Consider the following 9,586-nt stretch of genomic DNA (forward strand, 5'->3'; position numbering starts at 1 on the left):
TTGAACTTTGTCCATCTTTTCTCCTGCCCTGGAATATTCTTTTCTCAATCTTGGAAAGCAGAGAATGTGCAGGCCATTGTTTTAGCAGGAATACTAAACTGATACTTAGTAGATTTTATTCTACTCTGTGTAATCATAAATCAGCAGCAATACCTAGAGAGAAATCACTTTAACTCAGTGAGTTATTTTTCTTTTTAATATCATTTCTGCCAGTCTCTTATTGTTGTACTTTGAGCATACAGGAAAAAAATTTGCTATAGAAATATAAGCAATTTCAGTTGTCCCCATACCTTTACTGAAAAGAGGTTATCTTCCTTCAAGGAAACGTCTTCATTTGCCACTTTTTCTATTTTAACAGGGACCAACATTGAGATGGGAGTCCCTGGGTTGGGCAAATGATTTAAGCACTCAACTGTTAGCCAAAAGATTGGCGGTTCAAGTCTACCCAGAGGCACCTCAAAAGACAGGCCTGGCCATCTGTTTCTGAAAGGTCACCACCTTGAAAACCCTATGGAGCAGTTCTACTCTGCACACATGGGTTCTCCATAAGTTGGAATCATCTCAATGACAACAAAAAAACAACATCATGGAGCTATAGGGAAGAGTGGAGAAGCCTGATTAGTTGAACTTATTTTTTTGCTGATAATTTCTGAACATTTATTATGTCCTAAATACCACATTAACGACTTTATGTTTATTGGCTCACTCAATGCCTTCTGAATAAAGTAGGTATTGTTATAATTCACATTTTACATGTGGAGCCAGAGGCACAAAGAGGTAATGTAACATTAGCAATGTTGAGAAACTAGTATGTAACCTAGCTGACTTCAACTCAGCAGCGCAATGTCAGTCATATTCTTCACCAAAACTCAGCAGTTTTTATCGAAAATTCAGTAAGAAATATTATTTTGTAGTTAATACTCTAATAATATCAACAAAACTTTAAGAAATATAAAATTCTTTATAACAAGGTGATTGCATGTCCATTTTATATATCATTTACTATTATAAAAATTAAGACACTATTATTGGTACTGTTTGTATATTTCAGGTTCAAAAGAATCATTTCATAAATTAATCTGATTGGAGGAAAGTATTTTCCTTAAAGGCTTTTGATTCTTGAGATTAAACAACAAAACACTACAATAAAATAGACCAGATAAAAAATTACTGCTCACCTTTTTACACTGGGGAGAAATCACTTTATGTTGCTTTTTCTCTAAAGAAAAGAGGCTTAAGTAATATAATTCTTTATGTTTAGATTATTCAAGTAAAAAATACAGTCATTCTCATTTTCCCATGAAGCATGTACTTCACTTTTAAATCAGTCAGTGCCCTTTATGTAGGAAATAGCCCTTAGTCATCGTGAGGATGATTTTTCAATGTTATGTTGCACCTTTAAACTCAGTGCTCTGTTTTTCAGGTTGTTATTTGGAAAATAACCGAGGTCGTCTCTGATTGGATTAGTACTGCGATGAAGTTTCTCTATGGAATACAGTCTGAGGAGTACTAACCTCCAGGCAACAACTCTAATTTTTTCACATCTTCTCCGTCTTTGGAGAGTAAAACAATTAATGGGAACAGCTGTATAAGTCATTCAAAATCTTAAAGTTAATTTATGAAACAAAGTCAAGTGGTATCTATGTGAATACTAAATCTGAGGATGCTAAATTTGAATTGATCAGAAAACCACTTCTTAACCTTAAATGAAGTAACTTGGAAATTACTTAGAGTTCCTGCATCAACTAAATTGTTTATGTGATAATGGTTTCTATTCATACTATCAAGTAACTAATTTTAAACTAAAGATACATACATAAGAAAGAGAGGATATTGTACTCTGGATCTCAGAGTTTTCTAGAAGGAAGTGAGGTCATTATGAGGGTACAAAAGATGTTATACAGGATTTAAGATTAAGTTGAGTGAATTCCTCTTGTTAAGAAACTTTGACGAGTTTATGTAAAAGAATTAATTTGTAAATTCACCTTTTCCTCATCTATTTTTGGAATCACTTAATAGACATCTAACTCCTAAAGTTCCTGTACTGAACTCTTTAAGAGGCACAGAACACTTTGTACCCTGTAGTTTAGTCACAATGTCTGCCTGGAAGGCTGTTGTTCATCTTTTAGAATCAGCTGGATTGTTACCTCCTATGAAAAGTAACCCTTTATTCTCCCCAAGTCAAAAACCAAACCATTACCATAGTGTCAATTCCCACTCATAGCTACCCTATAGGACAGAGTAGAACTGCCCTACAGGGTTTCCCAGGCTGTAACCTTCATGAAAGAAGACTGCCACATCTTTTACTAGCCTTATTCCCCCAGGCAGACATAAATATTTCTATAGCCCTCCAATATATCTTCTCTTTTGACCAGTAATTCTATTAGAATAGTAGCTGGTCATTAAGAGACTACTTTCTTTAGTACCATTTGTAGCTTAAATGGCCATGTGACATAGATCTTGACAGTGATATAGGAAAGGGAGTGATGTGTGAAGATTTAACCTCACTTGCTTAAGAAGACATCTTCTCCTGGCCGTCCACTTCTCCCCAATTTGGACGGCTAACACAGTGATGACCAACAATCATGGAAATCAAGACAGAAATGGCAAAGCCACCTCTCCCTGAATAATTGCTTAGAGTAGAGCCTCACACTAAAACTGGAATCCTTATCCATGATTATTCTCCTTTGAAGTTCCCAAATCTTAGAATCTTATGACTTTGCTGTTCCTCAGTTTAGCTTAATATAATCAGTATAGATACATAACTTTTTCTACTCAACTGCTGCATGCATTATCTAAGAACTTGTGCTTCTATAAACATGTGACATAAAAGCCCATAGCCAAAGGACCAAGCTCCTTCTCTTGGATAATAATATCCAACTCTGCCAGGTTACTGACCACGTCACAGGAAATCAAATCCTATTGTCTTAAAATCCAACAGTAATATAATAATGGTAAACAAACAAATATACGCTGATACTATGTGCCAGGCACTGTTCTAAGAGTTTTGCAAATATTCTAAGAAATTTATATGTATTATCATTTAATCCTCATATCATACACACACTAGTAGCTTTATATATATTACTTTATTTAATTATAAAAACAATACTATCCAGTATGCAATATCTTATTGTCTCCACTAACAGAATCAGACACTTAAGCACTCAAGTAAGACATAATATTTCAATTTAATACCAAATTTATTTGGATAAGTTTTTATGTCAATTAACAACAGAGTACATTCAGTATAACTAATATAATCAGCTAAATTTTCACAGTTACTGCAAAGTACACAGAATTATACATTCACGGGTATACAATTTATTGTTTTAACTCTTTCAATATAAAAAAAAAAAACTAAACAGAGACTGAAGAATCAAAAGTAACCACAGAAAATATCTGATAACTTAATGATCACAAATGATCCAAGAGAAATGCTGCTTACACTTCAATTAGTTTGCATTCCCAATTTCCATAAGAAAATTATCAGAACAATTATTAACCTTTTCTTGAAGATATTGCCTTAAAGGCTGTTTCATTAACATGTGTAGATATAATAAGTAAGTTACAGTGTTTATAATCTCGATGATCTTCAAAGTCTTGTTTGATTTTCACAAATATTCACAGTGAATGGAAGAATCAGGAATCTCTTGCAGCAATGAATCTCTCCTAAAGAGTGCCAAACATCACTATGATCTAATATTAAAGAGGCTATTTCTATATGCCTTCTGTTTGATTTCCTGAGAACCAGCAAACCCAACCTACTAGACACAATGACAATCTATCATTGGTAACACCATCTTTCCCCAGTGATAAATGCTATGTAAATGCAGGATGTAGACTCACTCTCCCAAATACAAACTGATAAATTCATCTATCCATCCATCTACTCATCTATCCTATCAGCCATCCATCATTCACCCACCTAGCCATTAAACACACATGTAATGAGGACATGCAATGCACTAGGTGCGATATAGATGTTAGAAAAACAAACCAATAATACATGTTCCCTGTAAGCAAGCATCTTCTAATATGGGTGGATTAACTGATATGTCGACGTATACCTTCAATATAGCATGATAAAGAATTTAATGAATCAATATAGAAAGCATTTTGGGAATACTCATTGGAGAGCAGTTAAGCTTTCTTTTTAGAATTGAGAAATGTTTCAAGCCTAGAGGCATTAGACTGAAAAAATTTCTGGAAGAAAAGGCAGAGTATTGTAAGACATTGAGGTTGAAAATGTCTCCTTATTTTCAGCAAATGGTGATATATTTAAAATTGTTGAATCATAAGCTGTGTATGGGGTAGTTGAAGATGGTGAGATTTGAAGGGGAAATTAGTTCTCAGATGTTCTTAAATGAAATAAGAATTTTTTTTATTTCTTATTTATTTGAAAGTCCAGTACTTTTCTAATAGTTTTTTGAGAGCATTCTTCATATCTTTGTTTCTGAAGCTATAAATGATTGGATTAAACATGGGAAATAAAAAACTGCAACCACGTCATCAGTGTCTATAGAATAACTGGTGGTATGATGTAAGTATAAACAAGGGTGTCCCATAGAATAAGGGCGAGATGGGAAGCCCAGGTAGAAGACGTCTTGCTTCTGTCTCCTGAGGACTTGATGCTCAAAACAGTAATAAGGACGTAGAAGTAAGAGATAAATATGACCACGAAAGTGCTGGTGTGGATGAAGCCAGACAAGACAAAGAGCAGAAGCTCATTGATATGGGCATCTGCACTTGATAAAGCCAGGAGAGGGGGGATATCACAAAAAAAAGATGATTGACAACATTGGAGCCACAAAATGGAAGCCTGAATGTGAGGCACACATGCACAAATGAAGTCATACTTCCAGTGAAGTAGGCCAACACAGTGAAACAGATACAGACTCTCCTAGACATAAGTGTGGAATAGAGCAGTGGGTTACAGATGGCTGCATAGCGGTCATATGCCATTGCTGCCAGGATGAGGCACTCAGCATCAGCAAAACAAGCAAAGAAAAACATTTGTAGTGCACATCCATAGGTAGAGATACTCTCCCTAGATGCTAAGAAATTCTTCAGCATTTTAGGAGCAATTGCTGTAGAGTAACTGATGTCTAAGAAAGACAAGTTGCTCAGAAAATACTACATGGGGGTTTGAAGGTTTGAATTGATATTAACTAAGATTATTAAGCCCATATTTCTTACCACAGTTAATGCATATACTACAAAAAATACCAGAAATAGTGTGACTCTTAAGAGGTAGATAATCTGTGAATCCAACAAAAATAAACTCAGTTCACATGGTATAATTATTCTACAACATCTTCTCGATTTTCTTGTTTTTCTCATTCAAGATAGATGGTATCAACAGATGTGAGTTGACCTGAGTGATGAATGAATGAAAGATGTCTTGTTTCTCCTGCCTAAGGAAACAAATAGAAGATTAATAAGATAATGGTGTGGCATTTTCTCTGACAAATTGTTCTTGTTTTCTGTTAAAGGATATAAGTAGAAGTCATTCTTAATACCAGAAGATATTACTCGAAGGTGGTATTTCATGATGCAGTAGCTCATTGAAGGCTGTGTACATTAACATGTAATAGTACTTCCTCTCAAACTGAAATGGGCTTAGTTGATGAGACCTGGTAGATTTATGAGAATTGGCAAACTCTTTAGAGGCAAAGATAAACATTTCCCACGCTAAGATCACATTTTTCTTTGTAAATAAAAGTAGAGTTGAAAAAAATTCTGGGGAAAAGAAAGTGCTCACAGATAGACTAGACAGTTCCACAGAAGAAAACCTGTGGTCCGTAGAGGTCACCTAACATCATAGCAAAGAACACGATCGCTGGGCAAGAGATGACTGAGTTCAAATGTTAGCTTTGACTTCTAATGATTGTGTAGTCTTGATTTTGTGTCTCAACCACTCTGTGACAATTAGATGATTAATTGAGTAAATATTTGTAAATCATTTATGTGACTGGCATATAAGCTCTATATGAGTATTTATTAAATATAATACATTAAACAAATAAATTGACCTTTTGTTTCTATTTTTTCTTGTTGTTTTAATAACTTAAAATATCCAGATGGTTGTCTCAAAATTCATCTTGTCCTTGGCATCATGGATACCTCCTTGAGCATGATCTGGGCTCCCTTACAAACATAAGCCTCTGTGTGTGTGTGTGTGTGTGCATGTGTTCTATGCAAACACAATATCCAGGCAGCACCACATCTTTTACTCATGCCCTGTGCTGCTTTCCTCTCCCAAGGTTTATGTCGCTTCCTTTTCGTGGGATTTGGCAATGTTTGGTGTGAGGTCACATAAACAGTAATGAATTTTTAAGAACAGCTATATCTTTGCACTTACTAATAGAGTTCTAAACTGAAGCAACATCTGAAAAATATTAGATGGTCAGAAGGCAAAATAATAATAATAACAATAATAAAAGGATAGGTGCAAATAAGCTAGAGAAGGAATGGAGTATTCAGCAGGAGGTTAAACTGAAATTTTGCAGGTGGCTAAAGTAAGAGCTCGGCTGCTAAACAAAATATCGGCAGTTCGAATCCACCAGCTGCTCCTTGGAAACGCTATGGGGCAGTTCTACTCTGTCCTATAAGGTTGCTATGAGTCAGAACTGAATCGATCTCAATGGGTTTGGTTTGGTTTGCTTTAAAGTGAGTAAGAAGCCCCTGTGGTGTAGAGGTTAAGTGCTCAGCTGCTAATCAAAAGGTCAGCAGTTCGAACCCACCATCTCTCTAAGGAAGAAAGATGCGGCAGTCTGCTTCCATAAAGATTTTAGCATTGGAGACCCCATGAGACAGTTATCCTCCGTCTTATAAGGTCACCATGATTTGGAATCAACTCACTGACCCACAACAACAAAAGTGATTAACGCTGTAGTGAGTAAGGAAGGCAAATCAATGATGAAGATCAATTTACTTGGTCATGCATGGAAAAACAGCTTCCCCTCCTTGAGCAAAATAATCCAGAATCATCTAGAAGCACTAAGAAGAGAAGACAGCCTCCTTTGTGAGTCAAGATTTTAAAAGGAAAAAATAAATAAGTTGACAGAGAAAGGTTAGAAGATGGGCACCTGAAACTATACTGAAGGAATCCAAATTCTTGGAATATTGGAAAAAAAGTCTATGCATCTATGCTGTGCAAATGTTTGTTTCTAAACTTTCTGTAACATTCAAATTCTCACTCTTGAGGCAAATGAGACTGTGCACATTTGAAAAACTCCGTAATTGCTTAGCAAACTTTTACATTCATTTAGAGACTGCTGATAGAAATGGTTAAAATCAGGCATGTATATCAAAGCATGTTTTAATTCCTCACTGGGAACAGAACCAAATGAAGAGACAAATAAAAATAACTCTAAAAATCTCACCAAACAGAAATAAAATTTAAGCACCACAATCACCACCACCACTACAACAACATAACAACAACAAAGACAAACTATATCTTTTCCTTTTCTAAATTAGTTACATTTGGGTTTTCTTTGAAGCAGAACCCTAGTATATGTATTCTGGTGGAATACTTGGTTATCTCCATTAATGATGATAAAGATGATGGCTGTAAATAATAGATAAAAATTATATAAATTGTGCCAGGATAAATACTTAGTTATAAAGTTATCTTACAAATTAGATATTATTTTTATATTTTTATAGGTGAGAAAACTAAGCACAGAGATATAAGTAACTTGATCAACTTCATGTAGACTGTCACACTCCAATGCCCGAGGGCCTTGAATGGCTGAAACTGAAGCTCCCCTCCCCACTTCCACTCTAGCAGATAAGGTACCCTCACCAAAGAACCCTTCTTATCTTCGTATCGTGGAGACCAGACACAGCACCTGGTTATCCCTAAATAGTGGGCTTTAGTTCCCAGTGAGCTTGCAGACTTATTAAACTACATCCTCTTGCGGGAAGCAAGGGTCACTCCAGCCTCTTGTTACTACAAAGCCTGTTTCCATAGCTCCTGCTCTTTCAGTCTGTTCCCCAGGGCAAGCCTTGTGTGCTCCTGAGTACTGGTGTCCTCCTCCCCTGAACTGTGAGTACATCTGACTAATAAGCTGTTGCCAATCTCATCTATCAGTGTCAAGTGTCCTGTATTTCATCATCTCCATAACCGTAAGGTGGGAATTCCTCCCTCACCAACAGTATAAATAATAATGAAAAACAACCAAACTCGTTGCCATTAAGTCAATTTGGACTCATAACTACCCTATAGGACAGAGTAGAACTGCCTCATAGGGTTTCCAAGGAGCAGCTGTTGAATTCGAACTGTCGACCATTTGGTTAGCAGCTGGGCTCTTAAACCACTAGGCCACCAGGGCTCCAACAGTATAAATAGGAGATAAATAAAACACATATCCCTGTATTAAGTAATTTCATGGTGTTATGGCATTCTATTTCTTGAATATGTCACAAGTAAATTTCCTGTTATAATAGGAAGTTGATAGAAGGTATATCATGACAAAATAGGAAATTGATAGAAAGTATATCATGACAAAAACTGCTATAAACAGTATTGCACATGTCTTTCAGTGTAGATATACAAGTGTTTGTCTCAGTACATCCCTCTGTGTGATATTGATTGGATATAGTGTATATACATGTTCAGCTTTCTAAATTTCTTATTCGTATATATACTCTTATCAGCAGTGCATGATACATCAGGTGCCATATCCTTGCTAACATTTATTATAGTCTTTTAACATTGTTGCCAATTTAGTGAAAGTATAGAGTTTAACGGTACTTACCAGGCATGGGAGAAATGGGGCAAGGTGGGCATTATGGTGCAGGTAGCAGTGAGTTTTTGTTTATGGGGATGGAAAAATTGGCAACTGAAATTGGTGGTAATTACACATTATTGATTCAATTGGTTTTATTATACTGTGCATATGAAAAATATTGAATAGGTGAATGTTTTGTCTCTATAGTTATACAAGAATAAAAATAAATAACAAAAATTCAACTTTAAAAAAAGACAATTCTTTAACATATCTGGAATAAATTTTCCTGTACTGTATGATGTAAGGATTTTTTTTTTTTATTATACTTCAGGTGAAGGTTTACAGAACAAATAGTTTCTCATGAAACAATAGTAAACATATTGTTTTATGACATTGGTTAACAACCCCACGACATGTCAACCCTCTCCCTTCTCGCCCTTTTTTTTTTTTTGGTGAAAATACACATAGCCGAAGATACAGCATTTCAAAAATTTCTACATGCACAGTTCAGTGACATTGACTACGCTCTTCCAATGGTGCTGCTATTCTCACTTAAGATGAAGGCTTACAGAACAAAATACTTTCTCGTTTAACAGTTACTACAAATGTTGCCCTATAACAACGGTTAACAATCTCACACAACACATCAACAATATTCTTACTCAACCTGGGTTCCCTATCACTAACTTCCTTGTCCCCTTCTGCCTTCTGTCCCTTGTCACTGGACTACCGTACCTCATTAGTCCCGTTTGGTTTTACAGGGCTGTCCACTCCCAGGCTGAACGGTGAACCTTGGAGATAACTTCACCACTGAGCTAAAAGGGTGTCTGGAGGCCATACTCTCG

General features: G+C 35.8%; 1 pseudogene; it reads right to left on the bottom strand.

Annotated features, from left to right (window-relative positions):
• Positions 1-4,325: 4,325 nt before the first annotated feature.
• Positions 4,326-5,076, bottom strand: LOC101346356 (olfactory receptor 5AS1-like; annotated as a pseudogene).
• Positions 5,077-9,586: the final 4,510 nt, after the last annotated feature.

This window comes from Trichechus manatus, unplaced genomic scaffold, assembly GCF_000243295.1.
Source record: "Trichechus manatus latirostris isolate Lorelei unplaced genomic scaffold, TriManLat1.0 scaffold00236, whole genome shotgun sequence".
In the NCBI taxonomy this organism is placed as follows: domain Eukaryota; kingdom Metazoa; phylum Chordata; class Mammalia; order Sirenia; family Trichechidae; genus Trichechus; species Trichechus manatus.